Source organism: Schistocerca nitens, chromosome 6 (assembly GCF_023898315.1).
Source record: "Schistocerca nitens isolate TAMUIC-IGC-003100 chromosome 6, iqSchNite1.1, whole genome shotgun sequence".
Lineage (NCBI taxonomy): Eukaryota > Metazoa > Arthropoda > Insecta > Orthoptera > Acrididae > Schistocerca > Schistocerca nitens.
This window is the reverse complement of record NC_064619.1, coordinates 142,493,719-142,505,805: the sequence shown is the minus strand read 5'-3', so window position 1 is coordinate 142,505,805 and position 12,087 is coordinate 142,493,719. Positions and strand designations below refer to the sequence as shown.

Below are 12,087 nucleotides of genomic sequence, written 5' to 3'. Positions count from 1 at the left end.
TTCAAGTACCATTACAGCCTGAATACAAGAGGCAAATGCTGATGTAAAAGAAGCGAGGAGGGGTGAGGAGGTGCGGAGCAACAGGAGCGCAGTCGCACAGAGGCTGTGAGGTCCCGTGGCGCTGGGGACACCGGATCTGTCCAGATTGCGACAGCGTCCGCGCCGGAAGGCTACGGTCGGCGGGCCTCGTATCTGTCGCGTGCAGTCTGCAGGCGGTGCGCGGCGACACAGCTTTCTTAAGTGTGATTGCGGGAGCACGGCCGCCTTCTCTTCGGAGCGGCGCCTCCGAGTTACGAGAAGAAGTACCCGCGTTCTCGCTGCTTCGCTCCTCCTGCACCCTGCAAGGCACCCCTCATGAAACACTGTGTTGGCAGGTCGAGGAGCGGCGTTACGCAGATGTAAAGGTGAGTGACGCTCATATACCTTAAGTCGCGTTTATCTGGCTTCCCCTCTCAGCATTCAGTTTTACATAACTAGAAGCAAGTTTGTCGTCAGACGTATCCGAAGTCACTGTATCTCCTTCCCCGTTTGTGTAATGTGGCGCTACATTCGTGGACCAACATTGTCGACGGTGGAAAGTCGGAAACGACATTGAGTATGACGGGATACCTGTTCTTCCGTATCTTGCACGTGTGATGTGGTGGTGGTGGCGGGGGGGGGGGGGGGGGGGGTGTTGGCCTCAATTTTAGCAGCAGTGCATCGAGGGCTGCTGGTAAACAGATAAGCTCACGTGGCAGGAAAACGACGCAGGGCGTTCCACTCTTTTAAGGGGGCTGGCAGAACAGATGAGACTTACGCGGGCTAACTAGCTCGTTTTATTGGACACAACTTGTATTTCGCGAAGCACTGATCGTTTGAAACTCAGCCTGCCATTTTCGTTCACGAGCTCCTGAAAGCTGTAGTTGGTGGTGTTCAGATTGATGGTGTGTTTCTTGACTTCCAGAATGCCTTGATATTACAGCTCCATATGGCTACTCGGAAAGAAAATGCGTGTTTATTGAATATACGAATGTGTTTATTGAATATCCGAATAGATCTGCGAGTGTACTGAAGACTCTAAAGAAACCAGAACCCAGTCAATCCTCCTTAATGGAGAGACTTTGTCAGGAACGAAACTGGCGTCGGGTGTACCTCAAGCACATATGACGGGAGCGTTACTGTTCAGTTGCGATTAATTTCACCGCCGCAGTGTCGTAAAAGTAAGTTGACTAGTTATTTTTCATGTTCCTCCAACGTCATGGTTCTTTAGAACAGCATCGGAAATGTAATCAATGCGCTTACCTGCTGTTATATTTAAATTACTGCAGACATAATGCTTCCAATTTATGTAAGACCAGTTGAAAATTTGATTGGATTCCGAAACCAGTTCTGCAGTTAAAAATAAATATATTGTACGGCTGAAGTGGGTCTATTAATACAGTAATCTTCTCACAGTTACAAGCAGCCACGGCATTGAGAAATGACCAGAGCCATCGCGACTCAGCCTTCCTGTTGTTTCCCTAAATTATTTCAGGCAAACTACAGAATGCTTCTCACGAAAAGGACGCGGGCTAATTTTTACGACATCGTTGGCCGACTTTGTCCGTAGTGACCACAACGTTAACGTCATGTTATTCCATAACCTTTGTTCCTCACTTCACGGTGTTTGGTAATAATTTCACGTTTATGATTGCACACAGAAGAACATAACAAACTTTTTTTTACATTGCCGTTGTACCAAGCCTAAAACGTGATAATGTGAGACTATGTCAGTGTCTACACTCCTCGACACACGGCACAGTCTGTGGCGGGTGCTACAAGCTGCGACAACATCATTTCCTCTCCTTCTTCTTCTTCTTCGCTGGAAAAAAAGGTTTTTCAGTACCTCTCTGGATGCGCCCGAATTTCTCTTATAGATAGACATATTTCATGGTGGATTTAATATGTACCTCACTCGTACAAGAACGTGGGTTCCCGGAATTATTAGTGTATGACCACGCGGCGTATAGCACCTGTCATGCAACATACACCATTTGATTTTGTTTAGCATTTCTGTAATGCTTTCGCGCTATTTTCATTCCTGTTGATGATGTCACGAATCATACATCCAGATATGTCTCAGATCGGAACTGTGTGTGATTTTTTTTTCGGGGGAGGGGGAAATTTATGGGCGCTCAACGGCCTTCACTAAATTACATTCGTTCCTACTGATTTTCGTAATGTAAAACAGGTAACAGTAAGTCTTACACGATTGCACTTACTTCCTATCTCTCTCATAGTCGCCCGCACAACCGTACTATCTCATGTTTTGTAACGTGATGTAAAAATTGTCAGATGTTCTAAAACTGGCAATGGAAATTCAAGAAATATAAGGCAAATCGAAAATATCTACCCAGAGAAACGTGAGTGGCTGATCACTTATACAAACGTGAATGAGCCAGCCGCCTTGATAACATATGAAAAGCTTCTCCCCAAAATTTTAGAGAAGTTGAACATTTCATAAAACCTTAAAAGGCGTACCACATTCGTTAGACTGTCAGCCAAACTAGAGGTCAAATCTGTCGGTGTATTTGCTGCTTCGCTCTTGTCTGCAGATGAAACACAGTCTACTAAAATGTAGTGCACCGTGACCCGTACGTCACAAGCACCACACAACGGAGGGTACTTTAGCGGGAGCAAGAAGCCATGCGTCAAAGGGGTGTGTCCTATGTTAAGACGATTAAGAAGGTTCTCACCCCCAGTGCGTGGCTGGAAGGAGGCACGCCAGACCGGGTTATTGACTTTACAAGATGCAGCTTATCATCTTATCACTTCGAGCCATTCTTCACCCCACCTACGACTGACTCTGTACTTTAACAGTGAAGTGGTAGCATATAGGGGCACGGCACAATGAACTAACTGGTTATCGTAGGATGCCCCCTTGGCTGCTACATCCGCCATTTCATTTCTCTTCATACCCATGTGTCCTGGCAACCAGCAGAAAGACACCTCCTTCTACAGTCTTTATAGGTGGAGAAGGGTGTACTGTGTAGCCTGGACAACTTGCTGTGCGCAACTGTTCTAGAGAGTTAAGGGCATTCGTGAAGTCGGAACAGACGAGGCATTTAGCAGTCACAGCATGTCTCATCTGCTCCATAGCCCTCAAGTTCGCGTCTAATTCTGCATCGAAGACCGTGAACTCTTCAAGTAAACGGATCTGAGGACACTTTCGGGGGAAACAACAGAGCAACCATGGACTCCCCCCGTCTAGACCCATCCGCGGGAACAGCTACACAGTTGTGGTGCTCATTCGAAATGTCGTAAAATATTTGTTTTTAGAAAAGATGCAGGAGTGCACCCTCTCCTGCACTGCATTAAATCCAAAATTATTCAGGGCCTCTAAAGTAACCAGAGTTGCAATTGATTCAAACCCTGGATTTGGGTTTGTACTTCCCTCACTCCAAGTGACTCCAGCACATGCTTCACGCGGATTGCAAAAGGCCCTTTTCCTCGTCGACGATTGGAGGAAAGGTGTTCCACAGATGGACGAGCAACATTTTGGTACGCTCGTGATTTGGGAACAACAAGGATCTTAGATGCTTCATGCACCAGGACGAGCTGCTGCCGGATGGTGAGTGGCGGTTCCCCAGCCTCAGCACAGAGACTGTACGCGGAGCTGGTCCTGTAAGCACACTTCGCTAAACTGATCCCCTCATGTTGTATAGCGCCAGTAATCTTCAGGGAAAAAAGTATTGCTAATCCGTACACTGTGCATCCATGCTCTAGCCGTGATCGCACGAAAGCTCTATAAAACTTGTCGCTAAACAAGAGCTGCGGCCAAGAGACTTCAAGATGTTACGTACTTTTTGGTTGTTGCTTTTAGGAGTTTTAGCTGTGCTAACCACGACAGTTTGGAGCCCCAAAAGCCGCACCGCGTTCTTAAAATGTAGAATGGTGTCCCTCATGTGCGAGTCAAGTAAATTAAAAATACGACGGGGACGATTAAAATTAACACACATATAGTTATATGCGGAAAATGTAAAACCTGCCTTTGCAGCCCACTCCTCCAACCTCTTCACTGTAAGTTTAAACTGATGAGTCGATATTGCAGTGTAGGAGGAGGAATAGCAATCTACAAAGTCATCCATAAATAAGGAGCATTGCACAGGACTCCTTACAGTCGACATTAAACTTTTAATGGCTATGGAAACCAGAATAACTCTTAAAACACTTCTCTGGAAAACACAATTCTCCTGCTCAAAACTATCCGACAGACCGTCACCAACTTGGTACTGAAAAAAGCATTGCAATGAGAAGACTCTAATTAATATGGGAAGATGCCACAAAAGCCCCATTGTTGGAGCTCTCCGAGAATATTGTATCTGCAAGTAATGTCGTACGCCTTATTGATGTAAAAAAGCTATTCCTGTACAATGCTGTTTATGTAGGAAAGCCTGTTGGATAGTGGCCTCTAGCAAGGTCATGTTTCGACAATGGACTGATATCTCGTGAACCCACATTGAGAGCATCTAAGGAGGCGCCTGGTCTCTAACATGAAGACCAGACGACGGTTGATCATGCACTTCTAGTTGTTTCCTGCACAGCTCGTTAAGACGATTTAGTGGCGACTGCGCGCAGTATCACCAGCCTCAGGCAGTTTCGAATCCAAATCCCACATGGGGAAAGGGCAGTAGTATGATTCAGAATTGTTGGATCTGAAGTCCAACTCATTTCTCTCCATGGTTGCATGGCAGTGGTGGAACTCTCGATCCTGGATGGCAGTGGCAGTGGCAGTGACAATAGGTGTCGCAAAATGCTGTCTGTTTGAGTCATGCCTGTGAGTGTTCTCTGCGTTTACAGAAATCCCCCTGGTGCCTTCCCATGCTTTCGCAGAAAAAGTAGAGCGATGGACAGAGCCCAGGAACGCTTGGCATGACCTTTTATTGATCTCTACGATTATGTGTCGCTACTCGACAGGCTGCCTTCTAAGATTAGTTGAGGATTTCGGGATGGATAAGTCGGCGGCATAGTGGCTCACTCGTGTGATTTGGTCCATCCATTCCTGGACGCTGCCTCGGTGTTCAAATAGCTCGCAGAACAGCGTCCAATTAGCTCTACTAAGCATCCAATCTGGCATCTTCCTTTCAAGGATTGCTCAGTCTGGTAGATAAATTCAGAGTTGGGAAGTGCTCACTCGAATGAAGGTCATCGGTAACTTTCCACTGAGCCGAAGCCGCCAAGGTTGGGGAGTAGAAAGAGATCGATGGCTGGGGATTATCCAGTTGCGGCGTTGAAATGAGTGGGGTTGCCCACGTTGAGGATGCACGTCTCATGAGACGTGATGAGGTTCTGACCACTGGAACAAGTAGAGGGTGAGCTCCATAATATATTATGGGCACTGAAGTCTCCCAGTCGAAGAAGCGGTCGGGGAGTTGCTCCATAAGATCTGTGAGAGCGTCAGAATCTACCGCTTCCTGTGGTGGCAAATAGAGTGCAGAAGATGTACAAGAACTTAAACCGCAAGTGCTTGCAGGTCGGTAACCAGCGAGAGAGTGGAGGAGTGCTGTGTGTTATTGACAGACACAGCTACACCTCCCGTAGCCGTTCCCCCAGTCAGGTCATCGTTGCGGTGGAGGGTATAGCCCCATAGCACAGAAGACTTGTAAACACAAGCACAAGAGGCGTCTTGCAGAAGGGGTTTCAGTTCCTCTACAAGTCTCGAGAACCCTTTGATGTTCCGCTGTAGTATGGGTACTATTTATTGGAGCGGTTTTTCTTTCACCGTGTCTTTCTGGCAGGGTGGGGATCCAGAACAGATGGAGACTTAGTCTGGGGGCTAGATGGTTGTTCTAAGCATACTTCATAAACTGATTCGTTAGAACCGTCAGACAGAATGAGGTCTACATGGCCTGATGGTTTACGTCCATTCTTCTTCCGTGGTTGATGCGTCCCATGCGATTTTGTTTGTGAGAGGAGGCTTTGTGGGAATGACCGCGATAGTGGTAATGGAAACGTTGACCTATTTACTGGAGTCTGCCTTTTGAGGTGCCGGAAGCACTTCACTGTTGACTTCCATGGTCTTTTCTGAAGTTGGGGCTCTGGAATAACAGCACCTTTACGACTGCAATGACAAACGCAATTAGTAGTGCTGGCACTACCAACCTCAATTTATGTAGAGCCATTGATATTCGCAGTAGACTTTTTAAGAGCTGTGCTGGCACTACCATCCTCCATTTATGTAGAACCATTGGTATTCGCAGTAGACTTTTTAAGAGCTGAAGCGAATGACGTGGCGAACGTGGGAGGCTGCATGCCGATATAGATCTTTTTGGCCTCACTATGCAGGATACGCCTCTTTGTTTTGAGCTCCCTATATCTTAGTTTCTTCAAGGTAGACGCTGCAGCGTATACTCCAGACAGAGTGATCCCTAGAGCAATTAACACACTTCATGGGAAATAAACAAATGATGCTTTCTTGGGCGGCTTTACCACAATTGCCACGAGCTTACACACTAGAGTGGTGTGCTCCAAGCGTTGGCATTTAATACTGCCTCTTGAGATGGGGAGGTAAGGCTCCAAATTAAAGCAAAGGAAACCTGCTTTGATGTGCTCGGTATGTATTGTGCTACTGAATATACGAATAAAGGAGTCTGATTTGATCAGTTCGCCGTCTAACCGTTTCATTATATTTGTCATTTCAGTGACAGATTCTTGATGCCACTCATCTTTCAGTTCCTCTTTGGGAATCTCTACATGACACATCTCTGCTGTAGTATAAAGTGTTTCCGTTTCGACTGCGAACTCCTCGAGCCATTTAGCTGTCTGGAGTTTCGTTGCTTGCTGGGAAATTTCAACCAACGGTGTCCCTTTTCTTAGTTGTTTGACTGATTTCAAAGTGCCAGCAATAATCTCTAAATCTTTTTTTGGATGCAGATCGGTGACACTTTCTCAAAACTACCCTCCATCGTTTTAACTACACTCCTGGAAATGGAAAAAAGAACACATTGACACCGGTGTGTCAGACCCACCATACTTGCTCCGGACACTGCGAGAGGGCTGTACAAGCAATGATCACACGCACGGCACAGCGGACACACCAGGAACCGCGGTGTTGGCCGTCGAATGGCGCTAGCTGCGCAGCATTTGTGCACCGCCGCCGTCAGTGTCAGCCAGTTTGCCGTGGCATACGGAGCTCCATCGCAGTCTTTAACCTGTTCAAGGTGTGGCAAAAAGGGCCACAAACGCGCGGACTGTCGAGCATCAGAGCCCATCGATTGCATCCCTTGCAGGAACAGAAACCGAATTTGCAATAAGAGCAGGGGTGGCGTCTGCCAGACCTACAAACAGCTGCTTGATAGACTAATTGACAGTACTGACTATGGCAACTGAACACCCCCCTGAGTCAAACAACATGCTCCATAAATCAACCCCTGAAAAAACAAGATCATACAAATCACCATCCACCAGGCACAGAAACCATCTACGTGCAATACTCTGGCGTAAGAGGCAAAAACTATTACCTGACGACTACCCCAACAATGGTCACATTCCAGGCTTGATACACAATACAAACCTGGAGGACAGCCATCATGCAATCACTGAATACATAGACGACCTAACACTCACAGGACAAATGTCACCAGAAGCCGCCAAACTAATCAAAAGACAAATAATGTACTGGATGACATTCCAGACGACCCTTATGAACAGGATAGACGAACTCGAAGACGAACTACTGAGAATAGACATGATAACCCCAAATCCTGATACCGACAGACCAGAAAACCACACCACACATGACCAACCAAAGCAACTGCACAAAACAGCATTGCTAACCACTCAAGATCACCCATCCACTCCAGCACAACGACGCACATACGACACTACAAAATGCGAAGGACGCATCAAACCAATCAAATTCATACAAGGTGAGACCTTGAACCCAACGGTGCTAAACACAACCGTAACGCAAGCAAGCACAACTGGAGTCCAAACGGAAAACATGAACAAATCAGACTCCTCAGACTGTAATCAAATCAAACGCAAAATAACTCTCTCTAACTCATTGACAGAGGAAGAAGACGACGTCTATTATTGCCCTTACGCCAGAGATTGTAGTGTTCATAACAATGATATTCGAAACAGTAATACCGACCTTGAACAGGCCACAGCGCCGGCAGACATCACGAATGCCACACAAAAAGCCGCAGCAACAACCGCAACAAAAGTCTGCGGAGGGTCTGGCAACAGAGGCGACAGTGCGCATAACATACCAAAAGCTGTTATGTCTGTCACAGGTAGCGTACACGAGCAGTCAAGTGGGAACGAAATCACGTCATATCAATGCAGAATGGAGGCACAAACAACCGACACATCTGATACACATCAAGACTGCACAAACGAAACACACACAAAAAACAAACGAATTATCGCAGCCTTTAGGAAACTAAAACCGCATAGGAAACCCAAACAGCCTAAGAGAGTCCCGAAAGTGAAAGCGTGTGACGACCAATCGCGGCAATCGCATGCTGCGTCAAAACCTAGTGATACGAAAGTGCATTCCCCTGATGATACCAACACCTTCGCAGCCTCCCAACCAACAACCTCAATGCCGACGCCCAAGGAAACCCCCACAACAACCAACGAGGAAGTCAATCCAGCGCCTCCCGCAGAGGTGCACAACAACGCCACTACACCATCACGACACGTCACGGCTGCAGAGACGCCAACACACGCCATCGACACCGATAGTTTTAGTTACGACAAGCTAGATATAAATGTAAAATTAAGTAGGCTAGAAAAAAGAGACATCTTAGAGACGGCACAGCGGATGCTCATCCGCACCCTACACCCGTACGGCCAATCTGTTTGTTTCCGTACATCAGAACAAACCGATAGACTGATTCTCAAAACGGAGAATATTCCAACAGATCCAGACAGCCTACTAGACCTGCTCATGCAGGTGTGCGCCCGCAGGGAGGAACCATTCGATATGGACAAGCTTTACAAGGATCACGTAAGGGCTCATGGGAGAACATACTTCGATTACAGTCAAACTGGCAGCAAGTGCTACGCCACAGTTAAACACCCAAACTGCTAATAGCACAGCTTAATGCTATGCGGAGTATACTTGTAAATTCGGAGCTCCCACGGGTCCTACGTGAACTAAAAAGTGACATTCTGTGCATACAGGAGCCCTACACTAGACAAGGGCATATCCCCAACTTTCCTCCAAGTGCGGTGACAGTTGCGGAGGGGACAGGCTGCATGGCATCTGTCATAATCCTAAACAAAGAAATACATCCAGTCAAAATTACAGAACTCTGTTCCGAGCACCTAGTTACAGTTGAAGTCACACACAAGGGGGATACTTGGATCATCGCGTCGCTGTACGCCCAATTCTGTCATTGCATCAAACCATACGCAGACCTCATCAGAGATGTTGCGCAATACGCTGGCAACAAAAAACTTCTCATCTGTGCAGACATAAATGCCAGATCAACCCTGTGGCATTCAGACAGAACTGACGACAGAGGTAGAATAATAAATGACATCATCCAAGAAAACAGACTACACGTACTCAACAAGGAAGGACATCACCCGACTCACATCGGACACAACGGTCATTCATCAAATATAGACATCACCCTCGTTAATAATGCCGCCATCAACCACGTACGAGACTGGACCGTACATGACCAGATCACTGCTAGCGACCACATCATCACACTAACCTTAAGTGGCACACCAAACGTCAACACAGAAACACTACCAAAAAGACTATTATTTGACAAAACAGACTGGGACAGGGTCAGACAAAAAATACATGAGCACATACCGCAAGACATCACCGGCAGTGTTGATTACAGAGCACACATGCTGACAGATATCATCACACACACACAGAACACCTGCATACCCACACAAAGAATGACAAAACACCAAAATATTCCCTGGACTACACAATTAACACGACTCAAACAAGACTCAAAACGTAAACGTAAACTTTACCAACGAGCAATTTCAGATAGAGAAAGACAATTGCGACTACACGACTACCGGCTTGCCAAGGATAAATATAAACTTGAGCTGAATAAGACCAGGAAAGACCATTGGAACAGCCATGTAGCAGCACAAACACAACTAAACATTTGGGGGGAACCATACAAAATCGTGACAGAGAAAATTAAGAGCCCACTGGTTCTGGGAACGCTGCGACAGGAGGATGGTGAGATGACTAAGGGCTGGAGACGCACAGCGGAGTTCCTGCTGAGCAAACTCCTGCCCGACGACATCGCATACACAGACACACCACAACATGCAGCACTGAGACGCGAAGTAGGCACAGTATACACCACACCAACCGTCACCTGTCCATTTGCGCAGGAAGAAGTGGCGACAGCGATCTCAGAACTCAAAAACAAAAAGGCGCCTGGACCGGATGGTATCCACTCTGAGGTACTGAAACAAATTGCACCGCAGATCACCCCGTTTCTCACAACGTTGTTAAACGATGCATTAAGGCTGGGCCGTGTGCCTGCAGTGTGGAAGACCTCGAAGGCGGTTATCATAAAAAAGGCTCCAGACAAAGACCCATCAGACCCCAAGTCATACAGACCAATTTGCCTTATCAATACACTCGGTAAAGTATAAGAAAAACTACTCTGCAAAAGACTACAAGCACACCGAACACTACGGGGACTGACACCACACCAATACGGCTTCAGGGAAGGGAAATCTATAGACGACGCAATTAACAGAGCACTTCAAATAGTACACGACACACCCTCCAAATACACACTTGCAATTATGATAGACATCTCAGGTGCCTTCGACAACCTCTGGTGGCCGGCCTTGTTCAAGAGGCTCAGACACCTGCAGGTACCGGAGTCTCTGTATAATAGTTTCATGGACTACTGCAGAGACAGAACGGTCGTTTGGCAAATGGACAACCAGAAAGTGATTAAACGAATTACAAAAGGCTGTCCACAAGGGTCGATCTGCGGCCCCATCTTCTGGGACATAGTTATAGAACCGCTCCTACAGTTACTAGAGGAGCACATCTTGACAGATGGAGCTGTCGCTTATGCTGATGATCTACTCGTCGTAGTTTCAGCAAATAACCGTGCCCAGCTAGAAGAAAGAGCCAATGGAACACTTAGGACAATAACCCAATGGTGCACAGATAATAAATTAAAGATAGCAGGAAACAAAACAACTTATACATTGCTAAAGGGTATCCTGCGCAGGAACCCAATAGTCAAAATCGGGGACACAAACATAAAAAGACTAGCAGTCACACGCTATCTAGGAGTATACATTGATGAACGATTGAACTTCCACGAACACATGCGAATATGCACAAACAAAGCAGAAAAGATACTACACAAACTGGCTAGGCTAAATTCGGAACAATTCAGACTACCCCTGTCAGTGACACGAACATACCATTGCGCTCTCTTCGAGTCAGTACTATGCTTTGCTGCCAGTACGTGGGCCCACAGGTTAAATCTCTCAACCAACAGAACCATTGTACGTCGAGGCCAAAGAAGTGTTCTACTTCGACTAACAGGGGCATTTAACACAACATCAAATGACGCACTATGTGTCGTCATGGGAATTTTCCCCATAGATATCACCATCAGGTACCGCGCAGCAATGTACTGGCTTAGGATGGGGAGAATAGACCAGGTTCGGCAGATCACTGGTGTACCGATTGAGACAACACGCCAACTCAGAGCATGGCGAGTGGATACCTGGCAGAACGAGTGGGCCAACAGCGATAAGGGCCGCCGTGTCTACAACTTCTTCCCTGACATCCGGGAAAGACTAAAACTAAAACATATTGATCCCAGCCGCGGTATGGTACATTTCATCACAGGACATGGCCCTTATCCCACGCACCTGTACCGCGTGAGTCTGCAGCAGACTAATAGATGCACATGCGGGGAAGAAGGTTCCCCTGAACATACTGTCTTCTTCTGCGGACAACGCACGAACATAAGACACACAGTACACATAAATCGCCTGAACACACAGAACGAACTACATGCCATAATACGCGACCGGGAAAGGTGGACTGAACTCAACAAACTAACGGACGCAATCTCGAAGATCCAACAAATAGAA

General features: G+C 46.8%; 1 protein-coding gene across 1 annotated transcript in view; it reads left to right on the top strand.

The window, feature by feature from the left end:
* The first annotated feature begins 212 nt into the window (after window positions 1–212).
* LOC126262257 (centrosome-associated protein CEP250-like) overlaps window positions 213–12,087 on the top strand; it is a 490,208-nt gene continuing 478,333 nt past the window's right edge. The window contains exon 1 of the mRNA XM_049958743.1: window positions 213–404. The gene's annotated coding sequence lies outside the window, so the exon portion shown is untranslated. The remainder of the gene's footprint in view (window positions 405–12,087) is intronic.